This window comes from Sphaerodactylus townsendi, linkage group LG02 (assembly GCF_021028975.2).
Source record: "Sphaerodactylus townsendi isolate TG3544 linkage group LG02, MPM_Stown_v2.3, whole genome shotgun sequence".
NCBI classification, from domain to species: domain Eukaryota; kingdom Metazoa; phylum Chordata; class Lepidosauria; order Squamata; family Sphaerodactylidae; genus Sphaerodactylus; species Sphaerodactylus townsendi.
In genome coordinates this window covers 43,792,209-43,807,624 of record NC_059426.1, presented here as the reverse complement: position 1 = coordinate 43,807,624, position 15,416 = coordinate 43,792,209, and positions in this window count along the sequence as shown.

The window sequence follows — 15,416 nt, the reverse complement described above, 5'->3', positions numbered from 1 at the left end:
TGAGTCATTTCACCACAGCATCCAGGCAGCTGGCCAGACTATCCAAGGCAATATCTAGCCATCCATCCATTACCAGATGCAGCTGGGTGTCATCAGCATACCGATGGCAACTGAGACCAAAGTTCCAGATCAACTTGACAAGAGGGTGCATGAAGGTCCTCTGACTGCTACCCTCTATTCCTGACCCTGGAGAAATGAGCACAACCACTGTAAGGGTCACCCACATATTCCAGTATTGGTGAGGCAGTGGACCAGAAGATTATGGTTGACTGGGTTGAACACTGTTGTCAGGTCAAGCAGCAACATCAACACTGACCTGCCTAGGTCCAGTTGCCTCCAGAGGTCATCCATGAGGGGGATCAAAGCCATCTCTAGTCTGTGGAAGCCAGATTGAAATGGGTCCAAGACTGATGTGTCCTCCAGAAAAGTCGGGAGGTACTCCACAGCTGCTCTCAACTACCGTACCAAGGAATTTTCAGGATGCCATTCCTACGGGGGGGAGAGAAGCTGTGGGGAAGTGCTTTGCTTTGCTTTGCCTTTGCTTTACAGATGTTTATTATGAATACTGCCCTTGAAGTTCTGTGGTTGAATCTGACTCTCAGGCTGGACTCTTACTGGTTGATTCCCCACTGAGGATTAGATGTGTGCTTGTCACACAAAATATCCAGGTTTCCAGCAGAACTCCCCACTGCACCAGCGCTGAACACACTTTCATCCTGTTTCTGGCTCCCCCCACTCCCCGCACGTGCTATTTTAGAAAGTAGACCTTTTCGAAAAAATGCGTGGGCAATCTGGAGCGGTGGGGAAGTTGGGGGGGGGGTGTGAATCCGGATTCATTTTCCCCGCTGCTGGTAGTGACGTGGAGTCTCCCATCCAATGAGAATGCAGTGGGCTGTGCGCGATGCGCATGCAGCCTTTTTTTAATTTTGTGGACTAGAGATCCATGTGGATACAAAGCAACATGGGGCCGGTTTTGACTGATTGACTGAGTAGAAGGCAATACAAAGCAGTGCTACACGTTGTATCCATGTGGATCCGACTACATGGAGGTGCGCAGAAACAGGGCTTAACTTTAATTGCCCGTTTCTTCGTTTTCGCATAGGGTCGTTCTGTGCATGCTCACAGAGACGTGGATCCGGAAGTTTGAAAATAAAAAAAATTCCTGCCCCAACACAATGCAACAGCCAATCAAGATAGCCCCTGAGCGGATTGCGTGTTCAATCTGCCTCAGTGGGGAATCCTTCATTGCTGCTGCATTTCTGGGAACAAGGATTGTTTGTGGGGCAGAAGCTGCAGTGGAGACACTGAAACCGTGCTGAAAAGGTCCCAGGTTTTCCCAAACCGGTTTGTATCTACATTCATTTTTTCGGTGGGGAATCGACCACCATTACTTTAGTTCACATGGGGGGTGGGGATTGCTACATTATATTATCAACAGTTTTGGCACCATCTCGCCAGAAGTGACTTCTGCTGTTTCTCTGCTGTCATGAATAAAATCCTTGAACCCATCAAGCAAGTTGTTCTATGAACTGAGAGTTTGACAGAAATGAAAGATGGGACACTGGGTGATAGTTTGAAGGATCTGTTGGTTATTTCAAAATCGGACATACCACTGCCTTCTTTAACCCCCCCATGGAAGGTTACTGAACTTAGGAACAGGTTGATGATATTCCCTAGGGGTGTCCATACTGCATCTCCAATGGCTTTCACCAGTCAGGATGGGCACAGATCTGAGGACTCTGTCACTCTTGTCTTGGGAGAGATGGCTGAATTGGCCCAATTTAGGATTTGAAGACAACCAAGGGGTCTCTACTTCCCCTTTGCTAACCACATCTAAATTGGTGGGTAGGGGGACAAGATTCTATCAGCAAAAAAACTTGAAAATGGCTCACAGATGAGGTCTGAATTCCGAATAATATGGGGCCTCCTCCCACCTTGTCACAAGTTCTCTGTCAAACTTGTCGTAGTCATCTCGGTTCCTGCTTTCTCAGATACAAGGTATACCAAGGAGATAATCTGGAGTGGGAATGGAGAGGACATCAGGGAACAATCTCATCAATGGCTTCTGAAAGACTGTGATGCCAATCCTCTATCAACTCCTTTAATGAGTTGCTTGGAGCCTTCGAATCCCACAGAGCCTGCTGGAAACCAATAGGATCCATAAGTCTCCAAGGGCAAGCATAAATCAGCTCACTGCCTATACAGGGATGGTTAGGCATGCCTAAATGGGCCTTCAGGGCATAATGGTCCAACTGTGGCATTTTATAAGTAGAGATTGACTTGATCTATTGAGCCTGATACAACTAAGCTTTTTAAAATCAATAATGGAATTATGAGAAACCAAGGAGGAGTTAGGCTATGGTTATGGATTATTGCTGTGGTGATGACAACTAGGGTTACCCTTGTATTTATTTATATACTGCAGCACTTTTGTTACAGCTTCAATAAAATTACAATTAGGTTTTGTGGTAGGAATAATTACAAAATATGGTCATTAAAATAGGAAAACCTGAAGGGTGAAAAATTAAGCTGGCTCCTACATTTTTAGACTGGCTCCTAGAGCCAAAGAAAACATGCCAAGGCCTGAATTTTATCCAGCCTCTTTTCTTAGCTTAAGGCCATTTATTAAGGAACTCCTAACAAGCTTCTGGGGAATCCCAGGATCCTACAGCACACAGATTAAAAACCACTGATGGAGGATAACAAGATGCAATCCCTGCCTTATCATAAGATTTTCAAAGACATTTTCCAATATCAAAATTGAAAACAATGTATGCTTTTGGCAAAAACTGTGAACAGGATTCATTACAACTCTCAGCACTGCTAACAGTTTCAAAGTATTGGCATATATTACACAAGGCCAGCCAACACTTAAACCCGTTTATCCTGCTGTTTACAGTTTATACTGTCAGAATAAAATGCTGGTTCTCCATTTTTTTAATCATTGTGAAATGAATTTTAAAATGTTTCACTTATACCTGTGGAAAGCATGCCAGGACAGTAATGACTGTTCAAATGATAAGATCAATGCTGCAAAAGATGCTTCTTAGGAAGTAACAGGTCTGAAGTAAATACCCTAGAAAGCCAAAACAAGCAGTAAGAAAACCACAAGGTGTGTGATAGAAGTTGTTTTTGTTTGCTTTGAAAAGTTAAATGCTAATAGAAAGATTCAACTGTTTTATTGGCTTTCAGGAACGCATTGCTTTATTCCAGTGGGAATTGATCACATTTAGTGAGGCCCCATTTGGTCTGCTTTGACGTCAGAAGGGATAAAAATGGGGGAGAGGGGGAGCAGCCCCCAAACACATACAAAAATGTCAATTTAAGACAGAAGAAGAGGCACTATGATTAAAACATTTCATAACGAGAACAGTCCTTCAAGAAGAGTATTATCCCTCCAAACTGCTTTATTTTCCTAGCATGTGTTGAGGATTGTTCTTGAGCTAAAAAAAAGAGGCTGGGTAAAACTCAGGCCTTGACATGTTTTCGTTGGCTCTAGGAGCCATTCTTGGACTGTCTTTCCCCACAAACTCCAGTTAAACAGACCAATGAAATATGTCTAGTTCATTAGTCTTCACTTGTTCTTTCATCCTCAGAACAATGTGATCTTCTAAAAGACTGGTTTGTTACTCAGCCTTAAAAATACCTCATATCTTCAGCAAGAAATAGGTTGAGAAAAAGGCAGCCAGTATCCTGTATGAGATTCCCCTTTTTTGAGCATTTCATTTTCATATATAAGACCTATATTATGTTAAAATATGTATAGTAGTTTTCTTTATATATTATAATCCAGGCAGAAACTAGGATTCCAAGGTGTCCACTGCCCTCTGGCAACCAGTGGGTTGCAGGACATACTAGCTGTAAATGGAAGCCAGAATTGATGCATAGATATCATTTCCACAAGAGACATCATCGAGTCACCAATGACTGAGATGATGCTCTGGTATTTGGGCAAAAAGTATATGATAGAAGCCATTTTTTACCATAGAGTTTAGCTCAAATACCAGATCATCTCCATGGTTGTTAGTGATGAGATTACATCACTTTAATAAGGGATGGTGATGCATCAAAATTGGCCTCCATTTACACCTAGTAAGTCCCACTGCTGGTTGGCTGAATGGTGTTGGACTCTCCATTCTTTACTGCCAGTATAGTTATTCAGGCTCTCCCATGGCATTCTTAACTTGTCTGGAGCCTAAACAATGGAGAGCCTTTACACTGGCATGGTGCCAAGATCTCCCCTCTGCTGTCATGGAAGGCCAGTACTGGAAGACTCCGTACCTGGAAAGAAAATGTCCCGTGGATCTGGGCACATAGAAACAGTAAAACTTGCTTCTCCACTGTCATTTCTTCAAAAAATACGCATATCAGTTATATTTCACCACTGTTTCATACATTTCCAGGTCATACAGAACAATTTTATACCTCCATGTTGTTTACAGACACCAATCCTGATACTTGAAATATGTCACGGGGTGATCTGTGGAACACAGTAGGTTTGGTGACCTGACAGCTGTAAGCTAAAATTTACCAATTTTAGTGTCTTCTTATACTTAGCCTCTTTTTTATGTCGTTACCCCTTTTAGTACTTATGTTTACTGTTTTAATGTGTTTTAGTGTACTATACTTTATTTCATTTATCTTATGCTGGTCTATGACCATAATAAAGATTTTAAAATTGTAAAAATAAAATGGAGGAAAGGAGAACAATGGTGTAAGACATTTTGGATCTCAAATGGGAAGTAGTAGATTATAAATTTCTACATTAAAAATGTTTCACCACATATCCCTGTTTGAACAATGTTGGAAATGTGCACAGATTTTTTTTAAAAAAAAGATTCATTTCATTTTTCTAAAAACTTTATTTGGACTTTTTATGGATAGATTTCAAAGTATTCACTTGGTAATTATGCTTGAGTTTGTTAACAATTGTTTCAGTAGAAAAGATGCATTCACCAGTAAAGTTTTTCCTTCCTAGCACAATTGAGATCCCCTGAGAGAAATAACACATTACTAATGGATTATTACTATGGGAGAGTAATTACTGTTCTTGGGAGAGTAATAACTGTTCTTGCAACAGTTTTTAATTCCTCATGCTGGAGTTTTTTACCATTAAAATTATTGTGTTGTTCAACATTGTTTATGTGTCAATTGCACGTAAATAAGCTTACCATTACTCCGAATTTACATATCACACATATTTATTTGCACTGTCCTCTTCTTCATAAGAATTAATTATTTTCTTACAAGACCCCCTGTGAGTTACATTAGATCAAGAAATGTCAATCTGCCCAAGGGATTTGACTGTGATCTCAATCTGAATCCACACTCTTTTGGTTAAGACACAATGTAAAACTGTTGTTTATTAATTATGGTTAATGTGGATTGTCTAAATATGGGTTATCTCACTGGTTAGGATCCTTCAAGACAGGATCTAAAAGCACAGTTAGTCTTAAATATGGCTTTGCGTGATGTATGAACACAGACATATTGGTTTAATCCTGGCTTGTTTCCTGATGTTGTTCTTACACATTCCTGGCTACTGAGATCCCTGGCTACTGTGAAGGCAATTTTGTTAGTTAGTTAGATCCTCCTCCAGCATTTCTGGTCTTAGATGAGTGTTTCAGTCTCTTCCCATGCAATATTCTATACCTTCAAGTCTTGCTCAAATGTTCTTCTTCAGGTGTTTTGGGGTCATCCTTGCTGTCATTTGGCATCAGGAGGTATCCACCTCATTGTTGTCTTTGGAATCTGACCAGTCTCCATGGACAGGATGTGGCCAGCCAGTCAAAGTCTTCTGTGTGCAACAATGGTATAGAGTTTGCACATGCTGCTCCTTTGGAGCACCTCTTTGTTAGTGATGTGGTCATAATATCAGATCTTCAGGATTCAGTGTATGCACATCTGTTAAAAGAAGTCAAGTCTGTTGTTGATACGTGCTGATGCCTTCCAGGTCTCACTAGCATAAATGGCTGTCGGGATCACAATGGAGGTGAATGGAGGTGAATAGGCAGAGCTTGGTTTTCAGGGCACTGGTTGGTGAGCACCAGATCTTGTTCATTCTCTGAAAAATGGTTGCAGCCTTCCCAATGTGGCACCTGACATCTGGCAATACATCAACTATTTACTGAAGAAAGAAAAATTTGAGTGGTCACAGCCAAATCCTAGCTATAATTAAATAAACTGTGGTATTATGTCTCAACCAGTCCTGTTTTTACTACATCCCTTCAAACTTACCCCTTCCCCAAATAAAGTATCCAAAAATAGACAGCTTTTATGAAAGAATGCTCAATTTGTTTAAAGCACAGAGCATTTAATTAGCATTTCAGTACTTTCCCATTTTATTTAAAATGCACGATAATATACTTCATTGCACACAAAAACAGCATATAAATACACTTCATCAAAGACAGTGCCATATATTAAAATCAGAACTGTGCAAAAGCAATGGAGACCCAGAAAAGTCAAACATGTATTTTATACATTACATACAGTACATATGCTCTGACCTGGATAGCCCAGGCTAGCCCAACCTTGTCAGATCTTGGAAAAGGGTACACAGTTAAAAGAATAGCAAAATCACAACACATTGTGTATACACACTCCAAAAATATATTCTTTACTGACCAGGATAGTCATAAGAACATAAGAACAAGCCAGCTGGATCAGACCAGAGTCGATCTAGTCCAGCATTCTGCTACTCGCAGTGGCCCACGAGGCTTGACAATCTTGTCAGATCTTGGGTTGGTCCCAGTCAGGATTTGGATGCGAAACCACCAAGGAATCAAAGGCCCTTTCCGCACGGGCCATTAACGACGCCCTGGGGACGGCAAAAACGCCATCCCCAGGGAGCCGTTCGCACAGGCGGCGCTGCCAAAACGCAGCAGCGCCGACCTGGCTCCCCTCCCCCTCCCCCAGGGCGGCCTCAGGCCACCTTCAAAAACCTCCCTCCTGGAGGGAGGTTTTTGGAACAACAGCACATTCCCAGCGGCGCGGTGTGAGCGGCACCGCCGGGAATGTGCTGTTTTCCCCATCCCTCTCCCACTCACCTCGTCGCCGTCGTTGCCCTGCTGGCCTCCAACGACCCTCCCTCGCTGACCTCCGACCCCTGGAGGTCAGAGGGCAGCGTGGGTGGGTCTACGGAGGCCAGCAGGGTGACAACGGCAACGAGGTGAGTGGGAGAGGGACGGGGAAGAGGCGGCTCTGTGTGGAGCCGCCTCTCCTGTGCCGGCCTCTGCGGGGGCAGTTCGCACGCTTCTGTGTGAATGGCCCCCACCCTTGCACCGGCAGAATTCCTGCCAGCGCAGGGGTGGCCCAATGGCCATGCAGAAAGGGTCAAAGAGTCACAACACAAGAGGCAGGCAATGGCAAACCACCTCTGAATGTCTCTTGCCTTGAAAACCCTGTGGAATCATCATAGCTGTAGCAAAAAATATTGATGGCAAAAAAGTACATAACTGGGAAGCATGAGAAAACCCCCAACAACCCCCATTTCTTTATGCCCTCTGTTTACAATGAACAGCATTATGTCCATTAAAAGTCTCTTTCCATCTTAGTGGCAGACCATCAAAAGAAGTTTTGATAGATTAGTATGGAGGTGCAGATGGACAGAATAAAAGAAAAATGCCTACTTACACAACTAGCATACATTGTTCATGAGTCAGAATCCAAGAAAAAAGTGGTTGAAGTTACTGGGGCCAAGAAGTGGCAGGAGTTTTTTTTAAAAAGCCCAGCAGCCAGACCCAAAGGAGAGTAAAGGTGTTTGAAAGATTCAGTGTTATATAGGGAGTCCTGTTGAGTTGAGAATATGGAGCCAAAATGTACATATGACTAAGTACATGTTCTGAAGGAAAGATTTGCAGTATTATCCTAAGCAGAGTTACACCCTTCTAAGTCCATCCAAATCAATGCCTTCAGAGGGCAAAATTTGGTTAGAGAGGCACTGTTGGCAGCCAGGCCAGGAAATTACTGACAGAATGCCATTTATAGTTGGTATAGAATAGTGCAGCCAGGATGTTGACTGGAGTGTATTGTATGGATCATGTCATTCCAGTCTTGGCCCAGCTACACTGGCACCCTATTTAATTCCAGGCAAAATCCAAGGTGCTGATGTTAACCTTCAGACCCTATATAGTTTGTGACCAACATACATCCTTATGAACTTGTCCAGCCCCTATGATCAGAGGCCCTACTTTGTCTGTTTCTCTTCTGAGATTGGGATACGTGGATCAAAGCCTTCTCAATCATGGCACCAAAGCTCTGGAATTCCCTCCCCAGGGAGATTCATCAGTGCCCTATAATTAAAAAAAGAAATCTTAGTCCCCAAAAACAATACCAAGAACAAATTGAGTGAGCTGCCTACAACTGTGTTCCTGTTTCATCAGGGAAACTCCTGAGTTAGTAAGTGAACCTTCTAGAAATCTTCAAAGCACCACCTGATTAATAATTCAAGCCTAAACAGGCAATACTATGTTAAAATTTCTCATGGTTGGGGATTAGTGAGTTCCTAGAATCCACACTTTCAAACTCCTTTATTCAAAATGTTTTTGAAGGGAGTTCCTAACACCTATACTATATATTATTACCAAAAGAATCATTCAAATTAGCCTACCTTTGAGACTTGATCTCCTATACCAGAAAGGGGTTTTTTTTCAGAAATTACTCAGCAATCCAATTCCTTCCTTAATAAAAAGTTCAGCAAACTCTGATTTCACTAAAGCAAACGCTCTCCTTTGGGAGAAATCCCTTATGTACTGTCACTGCGCAAATCTGTACATTTGACAGGCAATCAGTCACTATCATTTCAACAGTACTTGAAAGAAAATCCCTATTGGGTTCTCCAGTAAGCTAAGTACACCAAGAGCATAGAAAGCTGAGTTTAAGTTCATGTTAAAAATTTTAACCTTTGCATTTCAAACAAATCCTATTGAATACTACTATGACTATGAGTTGGATGGTGAACATAATTTATTCACATGAGCAGAACATCTTTGTTCAATAGATATTAGCATTAAAGAGAAATGTTTCTGAGATATTTTAATTATATTATAGAGTTTAAAGATTTATTGAGACACATAAATAGTTAGTTCAATAATCCTGGGTAAGAAACAAAGAATTGTGTGGGAACATCCAAAGCATTCTATAAAACCACTACTGGACTGTATTAAGTAATTGCCTATATGATTACAGTGATCATCAGTGTATTGTTATTGTAAACTTTAGAAATTTTTGATGTTTAAAAGAGCAGCACTTATTTAATTAAAACCAAGAACTCCAGAAAAGTGAAAAACAATGGATTTGTTAGGCCTAAATTGTCCTTGGTAAAGATGTCCTCCCCGATTATCTAAGAAGGCTAATTGTAGTATTTAGTCATTATAGACTCAATATTTTCCTTCATAACCAACATAAGAACAGAGCTGGACAACAGACATGGCCTGAGCTGCTTCCATGAATGACACTCTACAGTACCTCTCCCCCAAGGACATTTTCTATGCACACATACTGAATAGGATCCAAGTCATTCTTTACCACACATTTTCAAGAGATGGCATCAAATTAAATAAAATAAATAAATAAATTATCAGTACTCATTTCTTCATACCTCCTACCCTTGCATATCACAGCTAATCCTATTATGCCTGCTATTGACATTTACCTGATATTTATATTTACACGCAATTGCCATTGGGTGGCTAAATTCACTCTTTTCTACTTAAAGACTGATGGACTCACATTCTAGCTATTTCTGGAGAAGTGAGCTGTAAAATGTTTATGATGATTATGACGTTTATGATGATTTTATGTGATTTTATGCTGTACACCGCCCAGAGCCCTTCAGGGATGGGGCGGTATATTAAATAATTAATCAAATAAATAAATAAATAAATAAATAAATAAATAAATAAAAAGCACATACCCCGTCAGAAATTTTGTTAGACTTTAAGGTGCTCTACTCTTTTCCCCTGGACAAAATACAGACTTTAGAGGTGTTCTAAACCCATCTTTCATGCATAAGGGGTCACAAAGATGAATTTCAGCCTAAAGGAACAAGAGACATGGGCATTTGATGCTGGAGGACCAAAAACACAGAAGGACCAAAAAATACAGCCATATTGAAATGTGGAACATAATCATTGAGAACTCTGAAGATAAATTCTAGGAATTAGAGATATAGATAAAACAGGGAAGGGAGGCAGTGAAGGAAATTTGAGGAAGAAATTGCCCTATTCCACAGATTTATTTATTTGGTATACTATCACCCCATCCTCTCTCCATTTTATCCTTACAATCACATTATGAGGCAAGTTAGGCTTTGAAAGAATGTCTTGAACAAGGCCATCCTGTAAGATTAATGACAGGATGAAGATTGCAGTAATGAGAAAATACGTGAGAAACTCTCTTGGTAATATATAATCTACTAGGAAAAAGGTATTTTCACCAGTATCTCTCCATACAATCCATTACTGTGACCAAAAAAGTACAGACTGGCCACATTTCCAAATGGCAAACATGAAATGTAATTTACTGCTACTTCTTAAAGCATCTGCTACGTTCCATCACTAATAAACCCCATTTCAGTACCTGAACGTTTTATTTTTATTAGTTCAGTTTAGTATTTGGTTAAATCTCTGAAATTGGTAAAGTCTGCAGTTGATCTAAATTGCTGTACTTTTCCTTATTGACTATTCTTTTGGCAGTCAAGACTGTTGCAGAAGTGTTCCAATGTCTTTTTAGAATAAGTCTCCAAATGTACAAACTGTGCTGTACTGACTTCTGTATCAACACAGACAGAGTGGTTTGTAACAGTTTGATAAGTGTAATAATTTATTCTGAATTTACAGCCTACTGGGAAAGTTGAACACCAAAAGAGATCTGCCTGTAGGATATTTAGTTCTCTGGTTAACAGTCTGATTGGATTTTCAGAATCTCGTTTTATGAAACATTTATCACTTATGAGGGATTCATATATAAAAAGGCAAATAAGTTTTATCCGTTTAAAATCTAGCTGCTTACTTGAGCTCGTAACAAATATTATTCAATGATTTTGAATCACTGTGTACATTCAGGAAGAAAGGGTAATACATTAATCAAAAGAACTGAGATAGAAAGGAGGACAGGGATGTTTCAAAAATATTTTCATAAACACACACACACGTGTCACCACCAATCCATACTTACACAACAATTATTCAAGGGATTTGAAAGGGTGCAGTGTGCTCACTGGAGGAAGAGGTTGTATCCCTGTTGCTAAGGAACTATACTGATGCACTGCATGTTACTTTGACAATGTGGATGTTCCCACAACTCCCTATACCAATTTAAACTAAGGGGAGAACTCTGCATTTGTTTGCCCTTGGCATTATTATCACACAATCAACTGTATTACATAGCCAGCTCTGGTTGGCTAAGGAGCACAGTGATGTCATAACAGTATTTATGAGATGTATTTATGAATAAGTAGTCTAGCTAGTTTTGGCCTTCAGCTCCCCACCCAATTTCCTTTTGATTAAAAAATGAAAAATTAAACAATCTAATTTTGATGATTCTTTTTATTTTTGTAGATGTATCGGTCATGTGACAATACAGGCTGCTTTTTTGACCAGCTAAAAATGTTTTCAAAATTGCTTACAAAATGGAAGCATAAACATTAGTACCTTTCAGTAGCTTCTGGAGAAATGGCTGACTCCTAAGCAACCCAGGTCTCTGTGCCTTTCCGACTTCTTCAGAAGATGGATTCAAAGAACTACCTACAATCTCCTTAGCAGCCTCATATATTTATGTTTCAGCTGAGATTCTGAAAAGGTTGACTTGAGTAGCTATAATGTGCTGTAATGAGTTTGTGTAAATGAACATGATTTTCATTAATGGCTTTGACTTGTGATAGTGATTTGTGCAAGATCTGAAATATAAAAATTGATAATTATCTTTGTTAAATATGTAATGATGTTTTCAGATATCATGGTTGACTTTCACTATGCCAAACATGATAATTCTAATGACTGAACTGCAAACATAGAAGGGACGAAACAGATTATCTACTTGACATTTTTGCCTGAAACAGAATATCCTTTATAGCTATATGTCCAAATGTTGCATGTGGGAAAGGCAATGTTATTTAACCAAACCTATGTAATCTTGAAGTCAATTAACTTCCTTAAGTTACTAATGTGGGAAGTGCTGCAAGTGTATTGTCAAAGACTTTCACGGCTGGAATCACTGGAGTGTTGTGTGGTTTCCAGGCTGTATGGCCGTATTCTAGCAGCATTTTCTCCTGACATTTCACCTGCATCTGTGGCTGGCATCTTCAAAGGATCTGATGGTAGTAAAGCAAGTGGAGTATATATACCTGTGGAATGTCCAGAGTGGGAGAAAGAACCCTCTGCCAGTTAACAAGTGTAAAGGGTGCAATTATCAAGCTTGATTTCTATGTGTTCTACTCACATTTAGCATGTGAGTAACCATGAAGATAGCATAATCAATTAGTGAGGACATCTGCATTGTAGTAGCCTGGCCTTTTGATCCCTTTGGTTGCTTACTGCCTAGAGCCAAGCTTTGTCTGGGTGGTGTTCACTAACCCTTTGATTGCTTACTGCCTGGAGATATCCTTTGTCTGGGTTGTGTTCATTAGTCACTATCATGATTCTAGTGTTTTTCAGTACTGGTAGCCAAATTTTGTTCATTTTCATGGTTTCTTCCTTTCTGTTGAAATTGTCCATGTGCTTGTGGATTTCAATGGCTTTTCTGTGTAGTCTGACATAGTGGTTGTCAGAGTGGTCCAGAATTTCTGTGTTTTCAAATAATATTCTGTGCCCAGCTTGGTTTATCACATGTTCTGCTATTGCTGATTTTTCCAGCTGAATTAGTCTGCAGTGCCTTTCATGTTCTTTGATTCATGTCTGGGTGCTGCATTTGGTGGTTCCTATGTAGACTTGTCCACAGTGCAACCCACTAAAAAAATTCAACAAATGCTATGTTCAGCAAAGGATAAGAGGGATCCACTAACTTCTGCAGGAGTCTACCGCGTGCCGTGTAGCTGTGGACAAGTCTACATAGGGACCACCAAATGCAGCACCCAGACACGAATCAAAGAACGTGGGCTGCAGATGGAGGCAGAGGTAAAGATGTCATGCCCCGCAAGTGAAAACCCTTCAACTTTTGGAAGTGTTTGGCTGTATATGTTAAGTCACATTGTTTTCATTAGTGCTTTGCGATTTGGTGAAATCTCTCAACAGATTAGTACTATTTATCATTCATCAGATTGCATCCCAAATGCCATCAGGCTTTAAAATGCTCTGCATGAGACCATTTAATAACTAATAACATCCCAATGAAGTACATGGATACAAAAAGAGGAACACAGCAAACTTCATGGTCAGGCAGAACCAGGCAGAACCAAGAATTCACATTCCAATTACAATATCACCAATTTCACCAAACTAGAAAAATATCCAAGTGGTTATTGATTGATTTATTGACCTTGTTTATATATTGCCTTCCTCTCCAATGGGGAATGCCAGATCTGATGTGGTGCTTAGTGCGTTATTATGTATAGCATCTCTATAAAGGTCTTTTCATCCTGGTATTGATGGACAAGATCCATTGTGCCAAATGTTTCTGCCATATTATATTTGCCTTTAGAATATTTGGAATGTTCCCTTTTCCCCAATAAGTTCTTATCAGTTAAAAAAAAGTCTTAGGATTGTGAGAGAGGTCTTTCCTTTCAGCCAGATCATCTAATCTATATTTTCTCCAATGCATAGAGAAATATTTTGAAATGTCTATTATACTGGTAAGGTTTTGACAAGACATATCCCTTTTGAATGGATGAGGCCCTCCAACTCTTTTGAAGTACAGCTCATTCTTTGTTGAAAATTCTCTCTCTGTCCCATTTCTTCACAGATTTTCCATTTTTTCAGAGATGATATCTGCATAGTCTTTGAGCACTGCCTGTTATGCAACATTTAGGAAAAAAAGATCTTATTATTAATAATAATTCCTGTCACTGATGTTGTCTGGACGGAACAGAGTGGCTGCCAAAAAGTATGGGAACAGTGGCTGAAAAACACCAGATCCCATGAGGAGAAAAAAAGCAGGATAATGATTAGGAAAAAAGAAACCTTGATGAAGGTAAAAATATGGGTTTTTTTAAATGCTAGGTACCATGGCAACTGAAATAGCCAGTTACATAAATCCCCATAGCAACTCCATAACAACATAGATCCTGTTAGGGACAAATAAATAGATACATAAAATGTATTTGAATAAGGCTTTCAAAGTCTGTCCATGTTTCTGCTGTAATTTCATATAGATTAGTGATTTTCAGGCCATAACCTCCATTCAAACATGGTTGATTCTTAATACTATAGTAACTACACAGATGACACCAGAAGTACTTCATGGTGGCAACAAAAAAGTGCTAAATATCATTCTTATCTGAACTTGTGAAGGACTACCATGACATAAATCTTTCTAGAAGCTTCCAGGCAGTACCTGTAAGATAAGAAATGGTCCTTAGGGATGTTCAGACTCCCTCCCATTTGGTTCACTAGTCACAAACAGGAAGCTAGTTCTTTGACAAATGCTTATGTGTTTATTGACCCATATTATACAGCAAGTTGCTGCAACTATTTCTTCCAAACAGTACAATACATTGCAATCAGCTTTTCATACCTGCATACTCACACAACCTGCTCTGCTTAGGTGCTCTGCTCAGCAAATAATGGTTTAGAAACCTAAACTGGTCACAAATGACCGCACTTGAATCAACAAGGCCCGTAATTGCGATGGGGGCAGGGCACGCGGTGAACTCCATGCACGGAGCATGTGTGGCCCTGGGCGGCCGCACGGCGGAGCCTTTCCACCTGGCAATGTCATGCATCACGCACGGAGCGATGGGTGGAGCACGCTCCCTATATAATAGGCAGTACATGGTGGTCTCAGCCTCTTTTTGGTGCCTTTGACAAACTGACCCACCCTCCCTGCCTTTTGGGATGGGGTTGTTAGATGTGCTGCCACTTACATCACAGCCCTAGCGGCTTGGGCAGAGGAGCGCATCCTTGTGGGGAGGCCGAAATCACACGACAGACTTCCCTGCGGTTTGGGAGATCTGAACGGGGCTTGGGATGGGTCGGGCTCCGGGAGCATGCCGGGAAGGCCTCTGCAGAGGAGCCCAACAACTCAGCAGTTAGGGGGCCGCAAGGGGTGGATGCCCGACAGCCTGGGACCTATCTGTTCACCCCAATAGGGATTGGGGTTGGTGCCAGGTCAGTTGTGATGCTGTCCAGCTGTTAAGATGTGCTCCTCTTGTTTGCTCAGCTTCAGCATTCAATAGAGGGCTGTGGCCCAATTCAATCCAGAACATGTCCTGTAGTTATTCACCTAGGGAAGTATCTGCACATCTGGCCGCAAATCATATA